Raw genomic sequence first — 16,573 nt, 5'->3', positions numbered from 1 at the left:
ATTTTGAAACTGAAAATGTCATTTCACAAACAATTTACAAAGAAAAATATGGTGGAATAGCACAGGTCTGTGCATGAACAGACATGACCTTGTCGCACGAGTCAGAAAACCGCTGACCCCGCTTCGGAGCTCCCATCACCAGTTGGTGTAATTAAAGGCTTCAAAAGCAGAAGGCTACCAAAGCCAAGAACCACAAGGCAGGTTCACAAATTAGCTTTGTGCCTATTTGGAAGTTGTTGCTTCCTGTTTGTTACTTCACGTGATGACTACTTTTAGGTGATGTTTGTGTACTGGAGTAGTATACTAGAGTAGTTGCCTCACAAAGAACGAACATTTGGAATACAAAATGGTCTTGTGGAACGGTAACTATGATTTATGATTTTCTATACGGGGGGAACTAATAAAGCCAATCTGGAGTCATCAATTGATAATGAGATGGTATTTCAAGAATATAGATGAGTCTACAAAGTTATACACACCGATGTCTGTGGGAAATCATGACATTTCAAGACAATGGCCTCAACTGTGCGTCAATTCCATTTTACATTGTGGTAGGAAATAATGGGGATCTTTTTGCAAGGTCAAAACAACAGAAATGAGCTCTATGATAGCCAGTTTCTCTCAGCATGGGGGTGGAGATGAGCACTATGAATCCAGCCATTGTGATTATCAGGAATGGTGGTTTGGAGCTTGTCCACCTCCATCCTGGAAGAAGGTCTGTTAAAATGCTGATAGTACGTATATAGATGGTGTGACTTCCTTTCCGTCTTTGTCAGTTACTTATCAGAATGTGTCTCTATCGTGTGTTATTGTTTGTGGGTACCCACGATGCTATCTAAGTTCATTCAGGACAGTGTCAATGTTATCCCAAAGAGAGATACATGACGATACCTGGTGACATTTTCGAAATAAGGTGTGTGTGTGTGTGTGTGTGTGTGTGTGTGTGTGTGTGTGTGTGTGTGTGTGTGTGTGTGTGTGTGTGTGTGTGTGCGTGTGTGTGTGTGTGTGTGTGTGTGCGTGCGTGCGTGCGCGTGCGTGCTGGCCCCATTGCTCAATACAGTGGGACCTTGGCTTACGAACTTAATAGGTTCCCAGACAGAGTGTGTAAGGCGAAAAGAGTGTATCCCAAAAATTAATTTCCCCTAGGAAACCATTAAAATAAGAATAATGCGTTCCCAGGTCCCCATAAAACATAATGTTCCACTTTCTAATTTTCTAAGCCTTAAAATTTGTCATGATGCCAAAAGAAATGTTAAATGTGTTTTCTGTATTTTGGATGGGAGAAAGGTGCGCATTTCTCCCCATCCAGAACAGTAGAGTTGGGCGACCACTAATTGACTCTGAGAAGGTGATTGCAACCACCTGGGAATGGCCAATTGCCGCTGGGACCTGATTGGCCGGAAGCTCAGGTGAAGCACCTTTAAAGCCAGCCTGAGCCAGTCACTTCGAGGAGGAGAAGAGGGACAAAGGACAACCTGGAGAGAAGTGTTACCTGGGGTCTGCCGAAAACTGATATCAACTTCAAATAAAGAAAACTCACAATACCCTTCCTGCATCTGGCTGAGTGAACTTTTATCCTCTTTCCACCTGCTTGCTGAATCGCCGCATGACAAAATTACACAAAATATACCTTATTTTATGTATAATAAATGCGCTATAGTATTATGATTAAAGAAATAAACTGTACAGCACAATAAAGTCATTTTATTTCCCTTTGTGATGGTTGTTAATGGCTTGATGGAATGGAGTGTCCGGTTTCCTCAGCATTAAACACTTGATGAGGAACATAGGCTTCATTCACCATCTTGAGGAATGATCCCTTGTAGGTGCTTTCTCTGTGATAATTGTATCTAGTTCTTCATCAATTGTGATCTGTTTAGCTGGGTTGATAGCTTTTTGCCTCAAGTGTACAGATGAGTTGTGCGGGTTATTTGTGGAGCCTGATTGATTGGATATTTTAACTGTTTTCTATCTATTTTATCGCTATTCTCACACTCATACACTTTAGTTTTTGGGTTTCAAGCTCTGTCATCTCCCTTTCGTTTGTGTGTTTTCTCACTCTCTCTCTGTCTGCCTGTCTCTTTAATGTTTAAACCCCCCCTCCCCACTGCTGCGTTCTTGACAAATCACGTGGCTTTAACCGAAGACTGAGGGTGGGGAATAGAGGACATAAACAGTGGCCACCATTTTCTTGTTAGCAGAACGGGCTCATTCGCGAACGACACATCACCCATTGTGGCAGCTCCGTGTGTATCCCGAAAAATAGTTCGGCGGCCAAGGTAAAATTTTCATAACTGTAACGTTCGTAAGCCGAAAAGTTCGTAAACCAAGAGGTTCGTAAACCGAGGTTTCACTGTATATTACATCCATCCTACCAAAATCCCAGTTACCTATGATGAACACACTTCCAGCTTGCCTGGGGTCTTTGTTAACCAGCTAGGCGGGTGTTATAGTATTTATGGCCTCTAGCGTGACCTGTTCCTCCCCTATGACCAGCATACACATCTGTTCTCTTTATCCCGCCAACACAAGCACACTAACTTAGTTGTGTTGGTCATTTGAAATGGAATCATTGGGGAACTCCCCGAAAGTGAACTACCAACAGTGAACAAAGTATAAAATTTTTGTTAGGTTTGCGCAATAGCAGAGAGTTATAAAGCTTGTAAGTTCTTCTTATGCGTAATGTGTGCTTCACCTCATACACACCTAGAACAGAATGCAACTTGTTTAATAAAATGTGGAGGAAAAATAAAACTCACATATACATCCAGAGGCAAGCTATGAACACACTGATGAATGCTGATGTTAAAATTAATTTAACTGGAGTCTTACTTCCTTGTTACTTTCCTCTGAGACACACTACCAGAACAAAGCCATCTGAGATCATGATAGACACAACTGCATATTCTGTCAGCATGCTTGAATATGACTTATAATAATAACACATTTGATTTCTAAGCACCTTTCAAAACTCTCAAGGTCACTTTACAGTCACAGGATCAGTTTTTCTGTTGAGCCCACTTCCGAAAGACAAATGTCCTTACTGTTATTCCCCTTTCCCTTCCCATCTGTTCGATTACATTGGACAAATGTGAGAAGAAGAGGTGCTTCCTTTCAAACACGAGAAAGGACAGAACTTGTATTATGCTTAGAATATCTTGTTTTTTTATCCTTTCACCCCACCACCCCATCCCCTTTCAAATTGCTGCTGTGGACTGCAAATTTCCCTATTGTGGCATGATTAAAGGCTTTCTGATTCTGAACTGATATGGAATTGACAAATCTGTAAGAACGTGTGAAAATACATTCGTAATTGTTTTGTTTCTGAATGCCGTCACATATTTCCTTTTGCTTTGAACATACATTGATTGGGTTTATTGACAAGTCACTTGTGAACCAAAAATCATTCTTTGGGTATTTTTGAAAAAGACGATAAAACAAGACACGAATGTGAACATCACGGTCTTAGATCTGCTCTGTATGATGCATTTTTGTCATGTGATATTCTGTCTTGCCATTGATGAGATTAGATTAGCTAAACCTTTATTAGTCTCACACTGGAGAAATGTACTTTTCATAGCAGCAAAGTGATGAAAGGAAGAGGAAAGGAAAACAAGTAGTAAAAAAACAAAATACAGGTGCTGCTGTAAAGGCAGACACTCTTGCATCACCCCCCTGGCGATTATGGTTGAGGGTTCCGAATAAACTCAAATGAAAACACATTTTTAGCTTGTCTGCTTTTTTTGTCCCTTCTCTCTAAGTCAAAAATATATCTCTGACATGTTCCTGGTTACATTCATAGACTCTTTTTTGTATGGTTCGTAATGTTAGTCCTTAAATTAAGGATGCACAATTACTATAGCAATGGAAATCATTGGACCATTAGTAGGAAAAAAGGACAACACTTGTATCGGGCCGACACTGAAAGTCACCTCGAATGCACTAATGTTGGTCAAGAGTTCAAGCCCGGGCTGCATGACATAATACGGTGCCGCTGCACGTGACTTCAGACGTAAACAGTGATCCGTATGTTACCATGGATTTAGGTTTCCCACAGCAGTTTATTTAAACCAGGGGTCTAGGTCAGAAGTAACCTTTGCAAAATGTGGCTCAAAAGTTTTCATCTGGGCTTTACACATTATAAGCAAGTTTATAATTGGAAGGACCAATCCTCCAAGTACTTCCGGATCATCTACTTCAGGTGGGATAGGAAAGTCAAGTTCCTAGATAAAAATGAGAATCTGAAGTGGATGATTCTTCTAAGAAAAACAAAAACAATGACATTTTTGACAAGTATTCATTTGTTTGACATTGAGAGAAATAAAAGACAGCCTTCCAGCACACAGTGAAGCGCCAGTACTTTTGTAAGCTTACCACACCACTCATCAGTGGGCAGATTAAGTCAGTTTGACAGTAAATGTGGCTGCCCATATTTGAAAATCATTCCGGCAGCAGAAACGGCCGAGGGAGAAAGCACACATTTGAACTCTGTGGTCACACATACGCAGTGATACAGAAGAAGAAAAATACCATCAGCGTTGTTCTTATTACATTGATAAAATACAACAGCGTCGTGACACGCGCAGCACATAAAGGCCATTCATCATTTCAAAGAAATGTACACCTCTAGTCGCCAAACAACAAACACGATATTATCGGTAATTTTTGTTTGGTGACTTCGGTGATGAGGTTAACTCTCTCCAAAAACATGATCATCATCCAGTGTGTTATGTGTTTATAAGGGTTTATTTTGGTTTCAGCAAGATGACGGCATGAAGTGCACATCAGTAAAGCAATGTGGGTCTTTGACTGAGGCTGTCACGCCTGTTTTCCTGTGGCCACATATGCTCTCCATATGCAGGTGCTCTCAATGCGTTCCTTCCCTCCACTCACCACAACGGAATTCAGGAAAGATTTACTGTACCATACACGGTTTTGCTCTAATTGTGCTGTGTGCGAATCTGTGGCTCTTTTAATTATTATGTGCCTATTTGGTTGACCCTGACCCAACTGGTGTTGTGTCTGAGAGGTCTTACCAGTTTGCAGTGAAACACAGGAATGAAATTATGGGAAACTCCGGTGGGATTTGGGAAATTGGGAATACCCGGGTGCCAAAGAACAACAGGACAAGGACTGCATTCCCAGTGCCTAACCCACTGTGATTTGGCTAATACGGTCAATGTTACAACTTGTTGAACAAATAGATTTCAAAAAAACCGCTCAGTCATCTTGCAGATGATTATATTTTGAGCACAAAATTGATTCCGCTGTGTGTAATAAATATAAAATGTGTGTGTAGAAAACGACAGCAAATGATTAAAACATATTTCAACAATGATCTTAGAGTGGGGCAGATAGCTCCATAAACGACAATGCATCTGTGTGATCCACAAGGTTGCATCACAAGGTTGCAATGCAATGCAAAGATAAAAGGGATTAGAAAAAAGGGAGCTATCCTTAGATAGCCCTTGAACCATATCTGGTGTTACACATTTTACATTTTGACCCTGCTCGAAGCCCTTGAGTCGTGGTCAAAATATGTTGACGGTTTAAAACTGGATTTGTGCATGGGGACACGTACGTGGCAGTAAAACTACGGACCAGATACATGATTTTAAAAGTTCCTCGATAAAAATGAGACTCTCAAGAAACACCGAGCGGTATGGAAAAGGAATGAATGAATGAATGAATGAATGAATGAATGAATGAATGAAAGCGCTCAGTTTCAAGTTTGTGGCATATGGAAGCCTTGGATGCAGCCAGAAAATAAGATCAAAGGTACCCAATATTTCAATACAAATACAGTGATACATCGGCTTACGAACGCTTTAGCTAATGAACTTTTCACCATACGAACTTTAAATTCGCGAGCCTATAATCTTGGCATACAAACTATTTTTCGGGAAACACACGGAGCAATACAATGAGTGATGTGTCGTTCGCGAACGAGACGGTTCTTGGAGCTGGATCTCTGAGGTGAACGAAGAGATGCGGCTCCTAACAAGGAGCTGGAAATGGCAGCCGACTGTTTTTGTCCTCTATTCCCCGCCCCCAGTCTTTGGTTAAAGCCGCACGATTGGTCAAGATCCATGGTAGAGGTGGGAGGGGTAGAATTTCAGACACACGCAGCCGTGAGGAGAAGGAGGAGGGGTTAAACTTAAGCACACTGAGTCGCACGTGACATAGGAAAGGGAGACAGCAGAGTCAACAAAAGTGAAAAGGTAAGAAAATGATACAAAACACAGTGAAGTTTGGACTCGTTTCAACTTTATTGATAGTTCAACGGCAGAGTGTAAACTGCAAGATTAAAATATCCCATCAATCGGGCTCCACAAATAACCCACACAAGCCATCTGTACAATTTAAAGAGAAAAGACAAGAAAGGGAACCAGCTATTAATGAAGTTTCTAGTGTGTCTGCTTGCATCTGCTGCTGTTGAAATATCAACTTCCAAGCTGTACAGCCCAGAGCTCCTCGAGGCACTTTATGCAAAGAGTACGTCTGTGTAAACTCTCAGTCGTACAGGAGTGGTCCATCGATGAGAAGATTTCTTCAGCCGTCATCTGTACTTTTTTAAGGTGTCGGACGTTTCGCCTCCTATCCAAGAGGCTTCGTCAGCTAACTAAAGTCTTACTGGTCGTATCGGCCCTAATTATATATCCCTAATGTCCAGACATGGAGGCGCCGGACACAGCTATGATAGGTCCCTACTCTCAGGTTGGGGGGAGCAGAGGACCACTCCCTGTGGCCCCACTGATTGTTCCTACATTCCTGACTAACAACTGGCCTATTTGCCCCACTCCCACCGGTATCACCTCATCAGCATTACGAATGTTGCCTAACCTGTGTTGCTTAAAGGACAACCGATGTCCCCGGACAAGTTGTGTCCATAATTTGTAAAATCACTTCAAATGACTTCTACTGAGCGTATTTTAATAGGTAATTTACTTTTACTATTACTATACAAAGTAATTATAGAAGAGGACAAAGCGCTAAAAACAGAAGTCTTTAGGAAGACTACGCACACTGACCAATACTTACTTTTCGACTCTAACCACCCTTTACAACACAAACTAGGAGTTATCAGAACCCTCCAGCATAGGGCTAAACTAATACCAACTAACATTGAAGGTAGGGAAAAGGAGTCAAAACATATCAGGAGAGCACTCACTAACTGTGGGTACCCTCAGTGGTCATTCAAACCGATAAACACATTAAGGCAAAAATTAGTGCATCCAAAAGATAGGCTACCAAATGAAAAACAAAGTAATGCAGTTTATTCAATACATTGTAAGAATGAAAATTGTAATTGCAGTACATTGGGGAGTCTCAACAAATTCTCAAAAAAGACTATCAACATCGCAGGGATAATACTAGTGGGCCTGAATCGGCAGTATATTTGCACCTAAAAGTTAGCAACCACTCATTTGATGACAATGAGGTTAAAATCTTAGCGAAAGAACGTAGATGGTTTGAAAGGGGGGTAAAAGAAGTGATTCTCATAAAACAACTAAATCCTTCATTAAACCGGTCTGGTGAGGTGAGGTTCAATTTGGATCGTTCATACAATATCCTGCTTAAGCAACACAGGTTAGGCAACATTCGTAATGCTGATGAGGTGATACCGGTGGGAGTGGGGCAAATAGGCCAGTCGTTAGTCAGGAATGTAGGAACAATCAGTGGGGCCACAGGGAGTGGTCTTCTGCTCCCCCCAACCTGAGAGTAGGGACCTATCATAGCTGTGTCCGGCGCCGCCATGTCTGGACATTAGGGGTATATAAATAGGGCCGATACGACCAGTCAGACTTTAGTTCGCTGACGAAGCCTCTTGGATAGGAGGCGAAACGTCCGACACCTTCAAAAAGTACAGATGATGGCTGAAGAAACCTTCTCATCGATTTATGCAAAGAGCTATCAACCCAGCTAAACAGAACACAATTGATGAGGTACTGGGTAAAATTATCGCAGAGAAAGCATGACAACTTCACTCGGATATCGTCAAGAGGCAACCTGGAAGTTCGTCATGCATCGATGATTTCAAGGCTAGCCATGGATGGTTCGAGAACTTCGTACAGGGATTCATAGTGTGTCATTCGTCATGGTGAGGCAGCCAGTTCTGACGATAAATCTGCCAAAGCTTACAAGGAATAATTCCTAAAGATGTTGGAAGAAGAAGGCCACGTTCCTCATCAAGTGTTTAATGCTGATGAAACCGGCCTTTTTTGGAAAAAGATGCCGAACCGGACTTTCATTACACAGGGAGAGAAGTCCGTCCCTGAGCATAAGCCTATGAAAGAGAGACCCCTTCCTACAGTCCTTATGGAATGTGACTTTCCCTCTCACCTCCTCCCACTCCATTCCATCAAGCCATCAACGACCATCACAAATGTAAATAAAATGACTTTATTTTAGAGTACAGTTTATTTCTTTAATTACAATACCATAGCACATTTATTATACGTAAAATAAGGTATATTTTGTATAGTTTTAAGGCTTATTTAGTAGAAATTTGTTCGGACGACCAGAGCAGTGGATATACAATACAAAAAAGGACTGCGTAAAAATGTAGAGGTACCAATATAAATCTACTGAAAACAGAACAAATATTACAGTATCTGTGCATTACAGCAGTGAAGACTGAAACAGCCAAACATGCACATACAAAGCGCAGTTACCTATTGAATAATGGGCACTTTTCTGAGCGTCATTTTTACCAACCAGTGAACATGTAACAGTGTGTGTGACTCATCTGTATGCTTGTTTGTGTTTTATTTCACTGCCTCTCATCCACAAATCTTGTGGAAAATCAATTTGCAAGAATTTTTAGATGCTGAGGAAATGGCCTTTAATCATCATGTAAATAAGCCATTACTAAAACTTGCAATTATTCCATAAATTACTCGGCAGGTATCAGAAATGGGCCGTCTCTACTTGCCAAGATAAAAATAGTGTCTGAAACTCATTACTAAAAGTTAGCGGACACCCGTGCAGACAACTCTGATAAGTTGCCTGCCCGGCCAGAAAGTTGCCAGCCCCATTTTTTGCAACTTGGATTGGATTGGATTTGCCTTCATTAGTCTCGCAGTGGAGAAATTTACATTTCACAGCAGCAAAGTTATGAAAGAAATGAAAGTAGAAAAGCAAAACATAGGCATATATGCATCGGCGCTCTGCGCTGACACTCCTTCCTTCTTATCGCGGGCTCCTCAAGCCATGTATCCATCCAGCCGCAGACTGTCCAACAGCACCGACCTTCCACTGAACAAAGCGGGGCTGTGAAGATGCTGCCCATTACAGGCGCAAAAAACACAATGGCCCCAGAGCTGTCCAGCGATGACAGTTGAATGGCACCGACATTCCTACCTTTCAAAAACAGTACTGGCATATTCATGCTGCCGAAAAGGCGCAACCGCTCAGCACAGTCTCCTCCTTGATGAATGTCGTGGTCAAAAATGCTGAAAAACAATCCGTATCCGTTCCACGACGCACAACAACACAAAGTGACAAAAGAAAACACAAAAACAACAAAAAAACAACAAAAAAAGCAAGGCTCATTAGAGCACTTGCTGACGGCTGCCTACTCGGGCGCCATCTTGGACTCCTTGCAGAGTATGCAAAATTGTCATTAGCATACTCGGCACCGGCAGCCAATCAGAAGCCTGTTTCGTGCTTCGGACTACACCCTGACTGAAAAGTGTACTTGAGAGTTGTGTAAGCCACTTAGAAATAGGACTCCACTTGGCTTATAGCGGTTTGCTTTTAGCTTTTGCTTTATTAAATAAAACAAATGTTTGATTTGAAAAACAATTGCTTTTTTTCATGAAGAAGTTGTTGGCCACCTGGGCTAAGATGCTTTGAAAGTTGTATGCACGATGTAAAAGTTGTACGCCCCAGGACAACATTTGATTTTGCTCTTTACGTCAATGCAATTTTGGTTTTTGCATTGCACACCAGAACAAAGTTTGTTTACTCGACTGCTAGGGAGAAAGTAAAACTTTGTTTTATACTTGTTTGCTCTTCTACCATCACCACATGTCACTATTTAAATAATTTCATGTTTTCAACTTGTCAAATGCTAATAAGATTTTGTTAATACTTGGAATATGAATACTGCAAAAATTCAGTGAACAATACAACTTCAAAAAATTCACAAAGGCCACAAGTCAGGGTGTATTACATACAAATACAGGAAAAATGATTTTTAAGGCAAATACCTCATAAAATGATGAGAGAAGATAAATCGAATGACATGCCGGCTCAGACGTCGCCCGGCCAAACAAGGTCTGTGTCAAGTGCTGGGGAACCAGAGCACCTTGATGAAAAATGGGCTACTGGAACAAAGTGGAGATGGACGACATGCGATAACATGGCTCTGTTGGAATGCTATTACTCAAGCAACCCTAGTCACAGGTGAAGTGAAGGAGTTAATTTGGATGAACTGAGAGCAGCCAGAGGGATAAGAGTGGAACCAGATTTGGGGCATGTCGGTGATCCCAATGGAGGAAAGTCTGTCAAGGAGGATGGGATGAGAAATGGTGTCAAAAGCTGCGGTGAGGTCCAAAGTCACAGTGTGGTTTGGGGGGGGGGGGCGGTAAATAGTGGCGAGAATCGTGGGAGTTGGACCAGAAATTTGGCATGCAATGCATTCAAATGAACACATTTCAGGGAGCGAGGGAGTTTAAAGTGAGTGAGAAAGTGAGATACTGCATGTTGCCATGGGTTTTATGTGTGCAATCATAGAAAGGATGGAGTCCTTTTAAGCACTGCAACCCTTTTTGCCAACTGTGAAAGCCACATCTCCTAACCTCTGACATTTAATGGTTCCTGTGAATGACTCTACTTCCCAGAGCTATTATGACCAATCCAGATGACAACACAGGTGCATGAAGTATTGCAGTCTCTGGGTCACCATCCAACCGTGTGTTTCCAACTCTTGCTTTCCTATTAGCTACCCAGGCTGAAAATTCATTTTATAGGACTGGACTGAGTGGCTTAAGAGCCAGAGACAGGATGCTGTGGTAATGCACACTGGCTGAACAGTTTCCAATTTAAACAAGAAAAGGAAGCCCAAAACCAATGTGGGCTACACAGAATAAGACTCAGTTCACCATCATCCAAGAATTTGTCATGAAGGGCTTAACCAAGGTATATCTATGAACACTTTTGAGAGTGCTACTACTATTTCTATTCCTCTGTTTGTATTCTTTGACTTTCTGTATCAGTCATTGTCAGCTTTATTATTCCGCCATTGTCGTGATTTACTGTAAACTACGTGAACCATTACTCATTTCGCTGAAATGTGTTGGGAGGAGTGTGATGTCATCAAAATAAAGTCTGACATTTCCTAGAGCACAGGGGAGCAAGTAACTTTGGGATGAGCTTTGAAGACATCCAGTTAGTTTACAGGATAAAATAAACTAAGCTTGCGATAAATCAAGGCGACTTTCCTGAAACAATATAATTGTCATTGGTTCTGTCATAGCCCACGACATCGTGTATGTTGCTATATCCCTGCAAGACTTCTACTACACAAATACCCACATGCGAGCACAAAAAACACATGAGCAAAACAGCAAACCACTGAGTCTATGTTGTTGCAGCTGGGCTCTGACCAGAAGTCAAAGCTAACAGTGACTTGCACTATCAGTGTGCTGGTGGCTTTCGGGCTTAACATACATGCATAACCAAGACAGACTAATAAACTGCAGAATCTTTAGCATATAAAGCTCATATTACTCACTTTAGGCATATAACTTGCAACCTGTGCTGGGATGTGTCAAACCAAATTCACAATTGTTGTCCTGTCAAATTTGCAGCATGTTGGACATGCATGTGTCATGGAAAGAACACTGACTATCTCACCATTATATTAAAGCCATGAAATGTTTTCCAAAACTGCGTCGGATCCTGATACCAGATGTGAAGAGTAGGCCAGTGTATTTTCAGAGTGCTGGTTTCCCCATCTGTGTGACCACAGCGCTGCAATGTTCTCCTTGCCTCTTTCTCCACACTGTTCCCACGCCGCCTTCGGGGCTAAATACATACTTTGGAAAATACTGAGCAGAACAACATACACACAGCTCTCCTGTGCCCCAAAATCCATAACTTTCAACTACCTTTAAAAATATGGTGGAGAAACAATTTTTGTTAGTACCGAACCAAACCAAAGTTTATTTATCTGGATCAATGTTGCATGCTATGAATACAGTGCTCCCATTCAGTGAGGTCCTGCCTCGCACGCACACATTTGAGCATCCCACAGGTGGAGATTTTGTTCACGGCGGAGGGCAATTCTGCATGTGCTGCAATTGCAAGTTGACATCACCTTTCAAATGTAATTTGAAAGGTGATATACGACTAGTCTGTTGTGTCGACAGCAGTTTCCTTACAGGGACTGTTATGAAGCCATTAGAATGTTTAATCCCCTCCACATATTACATATAGAGCGCAAAAAAACTTAATAACTAGTTTTCAAATTTGAAGTAAAAAATGATGACTGGACGGCGAAAAAAATCATTGGCACCGCCCTACCCACTCTCGAGGACTTGCACACTGCAAGAATCCAAACTAGGGCGCGGAAAATCCTACTGGACCCTCAGCACCCTGCCCACCACCTTTTCCAGCTACTCCCCTCAGGCAGGCGCTACCGATCCATGCGCACCAAATACAGCAGACATTTAAACAGCTTCTTCCCCCAAGCCATTAACTCTTTGAACTCTTTCAACTCTTTCAACAGTAGCCAAAATGGAACTGTATAGTGCCACTTAGCAGTTTTTTTGACGACGATACTAGTGCAGCGTGTTCTACCGGAAACAAATTCCTTGTGTGTTCTGCATACTTGGCAATAAAGATGATTCTGATTCTGATCTGATTCTGTTATTGCAGTTCACATTGTCATCAAATGGTGAGTATAGTTTTGTTTGAATGCTGCTGTGCCGATGACCATTTTGTGTTTGGGAGCCTTTAATTGAGCATCTTCATCTTTATTAAGTTCATAGAGTTGCTTGTTCTGTAGCCACAAGGGTACACAAGCCAGTGTCTTATTGTGCCGGTCCCAAATACAGAGGGTTGTGTCAGGAAGGTCATCCGAAGTAAAAGCTTGGCCAAATATAGCATGCAAATCAAACCTTTGAAGATGAAGGACACTGATTTGCTGTGGCGACCTCTTGAAGGGAAAAGCCGAAAGGAGAAGAAGAAGATTGCAGTTTACATGGGCCAATTTGAAATTGGCCCATCGGTTGGGCCGAATAAAATGATGTGGTGGGTCAGATTTGGCTCACAGCCTTGACTTTAACACATGTGGTCTACAATAACCAACTGTAAAAAGGCATGAATATCAACATGAAATTGCAAAAAGTATTTCAGGTGTGGATGACGGCCTGGTAGTCGAGTGGTTAGCACGCCGGTTTCACGGTGCTGAAGTTGTGAGTTCAGGACCCGGTCCGGCTTCCCTGTGTTCTCCCCGGGCCTGAGTGGGTTTTCTCCGGGTTCTCCGGTTTTCCCCCACTTTCCAAAAACATATATGGCAGGCTAAATGAACTAAATGAGGGCTGGGATAGGCTCCAGCACCTCCCACAACCTTAATGAGGATAAAGTGGTCTGGAAAATGGATGGATGGATATCGGGTATGCTGAATGATTGCCCTTTGGAAGAATAGTGTGAAAAATACAATACAGTTATAAACATGCTACTTAATTAGAATTCAAATGCAAACACAGACCTATTCATGCTGGAGTGATGTGATGCTGAATCGTATAACTGCATGTTGATACACTCCACAGTAGGCTACAGTATGAAATCTGCAAGCACGGGACTATTTCAATGCCACAATCAATCAGGGGTTTATTTGAAGTTTGTATGAACACAAAGATCAATGATTCCCTACCCACGATCCATTAGTGAAGATATATCCATTGCAAAATGCCCCACAGTCCAATCAGGACAGACTCACAGAAAGAGCTTGTTTATGCTTGTGGGGAGTACTAAATACCAAATGGATTCAGTACTACTATGGTGCTGCACAATAAGTGCTGCACAATAAGTTCAAACTGTGCTGTTGTGCCATTTGGACGCGGATAAAAGGCAGACCGAACAAGAACAAGTTCAGGGTCTCAATATGTACAACTAGCGAATGCATGAGTAATGAATACAATTCTGGCACGCCCCAAAAATGCACTCCCTGCAGACAGGAAGAAATAAACAGTTAAAGATGAAATGGATGTGGATTTGAATGTATGAGCGAATAATACAAAATAAGGAGAACCCAGCACAAGAGAGGCAAGAGGGGCGTTTTCAGAATTGTTATTGGAGCCCGACAAGTCCTTGCTTTCTTAAGGACTTCCAGATGTGAGCTTGCGCCTGAGAAAAAGTTGGCAAAATGAAGGGAAATCAAGAGCAAGAGGAGTGGGTTTTTTTGTTTTGTTTTTCTGAATGTGGCCTTTTGAATGATTAGCAGCAGCCTTCCCTTACATTTCGGAATTATCATGTGGATATATAAAGTAGATATTTGCTTTTATAAATAATAACTGTTCTGGGGACATCAGCAAACGCAGAAGAGGAAAGAGGCAGGATAAAGTCTGACTGTTTTGGTGTGGGGTGTCAGGTGGTAAGACGGCAAAAGGGGATGGGGCTGGAGGGACCCAGTCATAGACCTATAAAAAGCCAGTGGTCAGAATAATGGTCTGTTGTTTTTAACAAATGTGGATACACGTGTGTGCATGCACCCACGTGACTGAACCAACCAAAATGGGTCAATCGACAGCAGCCCAACCAAAAGACATCCGTATAAATATGTCACTTATTCTGTAATTGAATAATTACAGTCTACAGGAAGTACCAATGAAAAAAATATGTATGCGTAAGAAGGTCCGGGGTAAGACTGTATCGTGGCAGAATATGGTTTATTGCCAATCGATTGAGCAATTAGCAGCATGAACATCCTTCCTTCCTTCTCTCATTGGGCATGGATGGCTTGCATACTTGCACTGAAACATGCTCAAAGCTGACAGCATCTTCTAATTGCAGCCCTAAAGCAACAGTTTGGTCAAGTAAATGTTCCTCCCCCTCTGTGCTGTATCCGAGTGTGCTAAGCCCATGTGGCCTGCTTTCCAGGCTTTTGTTTTACTCTTTGGCTCGTAGCTGGACGATCACACAACAAAAGCCCATTGTATTGCAATAAATTTGGGGGGAAAATTGCTCCACTGAACTTATAATAGACCACAAAGGAAGGTTTTCAATTGAGTCAACACTGGGCTAGCCACATCACACAGAAAAGAGAACTAAGTTAAGTATCCCGTATTTTCCAGTGTATAAGGCGCACCCATTAGCCTTCATTTTCTTCAAAAGACGACCCTGCGCCTTATACGCTGATGCACCTTGTATGTGAAGTAATATTGAGCCACAACTGATCTCGCAAATACTGTCAGCGGCCACCGACTTAATTTTCACTGATCGAAAGTGCACCTTATACATCGGTGCGCTTTATATATGGAACAAGTATGAAAATACACCATTCATTTGGGGTGCGTCTTATACTCCGGCGCGTCTTATACACCAGAAAATATGGTAAATTAAATATAGTGACCAAGCGCTTTATGGTACTATTTTACTTAAATGACAGTTAAGGAGATTAAAATGTCAACTTGTCCTCAGCAAACCAGTTTTAATATCAATATGAATCGATGAAAAGTTCAACATGGGAGTACTTTAATTCTACTAAGTAGTATCTGATAATAAGAATGATATGTAGCCACAAGGGGGCACAAGCCAGTGTCTTATTGTGCCGGTCCCAAGCCCGGATAAATACAGAAGGTTGTGTCAGGAAGGGCATCCGACGTAAAACAATTTGCCAAAACAAATATGCGAATCAAACCTCTGAATCCCATACCGGATCGGTCGAGGCCCGGGTTAACAACGGCCGCCATTGGTACTGTTGACCTTCAGGGTGCCAGTGGAAAATTGACTACTGTTGGTCGAAGAAGGAGCCCGGAGGAAAAGAGAGAAATGGAACGCCAAGAGTATGTGGTCAAAGAGGACATGAAGGTAGCTGGTGTGAGAGAAGAGGATGCACAAAACCGGGATAGATGGAGGACATTGATTCGCTGTGGCGACCCCTGAGGGGAAAAGCCGGAAGGAAAAGAAGAGGAGGAGTGTCTGATAATAAGAAGCTGAACTTCTTTTTACACCTGTATGACAATTAAGATCATCAGAATGTTATTGAAAGATACTCAATGTGTTGTAAACAAAAGTTGTATGAAAACTACATGACGATTGACGATTATATGACGATTGACGATTACAATGAAGTGTCGATTTCACTGGTTACGTTAATTGACAACACCACAAAGGTAAGGAACTGTGCTTTCTGTGCCTTGGTCATTGCTAATAAAGAAACAGATAATGCCTCGATTGTTGTGCAGCCCAAACATTAAAACAACTTTAAAACATAACTGATGGAGCGTAACCACAGCAAGGGACTGAGCGGCAGCGTGAACAGAGAAAACTCCTGTACGCACTCCCAAACCACAATGCAATTACCCACTCAGCATGGTCTTGTGACCTGAGAACTGGGATG

At 42.0% G+C, this 16,573-nt stretch overlaps 1 protein-coding gene across 1 annotated transcript in view; it reads right to left on the bottom strand.

The window, feature by feature from the left end:
- abtb2b (ankyrin repeat and BTB domain containing 2b) overlaps positions 1-16,573 on the bottom strand; it is a 53,923-nt gene that overhangs the window by 35,634 nt on the left and 1,716 nt on the right. The window lies entirely within an intron of this gene.

The sequence above is a fragment of the Hippocampus bargibanti genome, linkage group LG05, assembly GCF_051943395.1.
Source record: "Hippocampus bargibanti isolate YZ-2025 linkage group LG05, ASM5194339v1, whole genome shotgun sequence".
Taxonomy (NCBI): Eukaryota; Metazoa; Chordata; class Actinopteri; order Syngnathiformes; family Syngnathidae; genus Hippocampus; species Hippocampus bargibanti.
Note: the sequence above shows the minus strand (reverse complement) of the source record. Positions and strands in the feature narration are given on the sequence as shown.